Below are 1015 nucleotides of genomic sequence, written 5' to 3' on the forward strand. Positions count from 1 at the left end.
CAAAGAAATAGAGGGATGTACAGCGGTCCGTATTCGAGTTCCCATATCTCCTGTATGAAACCATAATACGACTCCTTGCTATTATTTCTGTCCATGGCATCTATGCGGACACCACTATTCTGGTTCGTGCTTTTTTGGTCCTGGGCTCTCGTGTAAAATGTGTAACCATTTATCTCATAGCCTTGGAATTTGACGATTGTGGTAGCAGGTCCCCTGGCTAACCAGGCAAGCTGTGGGTGAATCTCAGAGTTACCCATAAGTTGTTGGCGCAACCAGGAGGGAAAAGTTTCCATGTGATGACGGGTAAGCCAAGCATCGGATTTGGTCGGGTTTTTGGAAGCTACCATCTGCCTGTGCTGCTCGATATACGGAGACACAAAGGATGACTGTTGTAGAACAGTGTAGTGTGCCTTGTTGAACAAATTAGTATCATTGCTCAAACTTGATTTCCTTCCAAGGGTGCCCATTCCTCGGAGCCTCCCCTCGTGGCGTGAAGTTGGAACCCCAATCGAGTCAATTGAATCAATAAAATCAACACAAAACTCGATCACCTCCTCTGTTCCATATCCCCTGGTGATGCTTCCTTCTGGACGAGCACGATTACGAACATAGTTTTTTAGGACTGCCATGAACCTCTCGAAAGGCCACATATTGTGCAGGTATACAGGTCCGAGAATACCAATCTCTTTTACTAGGTGAACCAGTAAGTGCGTCATAATATTGAAGAAGGATGGTGGAAATAACAACTCAAAACTGACAAGACATTGCACCACATCGTTCTGTAGCTTTGATAGCTTGGATGGATCGATTGCCTTCTGCGAAATCGCATTGAGAAACGCGCATAGCTTTACGAGCGGCAACCGGACATTTTCTGGTAGAACACCCCTCAGTGCAACCGGAAGCAACTGGGTCATCAACATGTGGCAGTCATGAGCCTTGAGATTTGTAAACTTCTTTGTTTCATATTTATATTCCCTTTATATTCGAGGAGTACCCAGACGGGACCTTCATACTA

This window comes from Setaria italica, chromosome II (genome assembly GCF_000263155.2).
Source record: "Setaria italica strain Yugu1 chromosome II, Setaria_italica_v2.0, whole genome shotgun sequence".
Taxonomy (NCBI): domain Eukaryota; kingdom Viridiplantae; phylum Streptophyta; class Magnoliopsida; order Poales; family Poaceae; genus Setaria; species Setaria italica.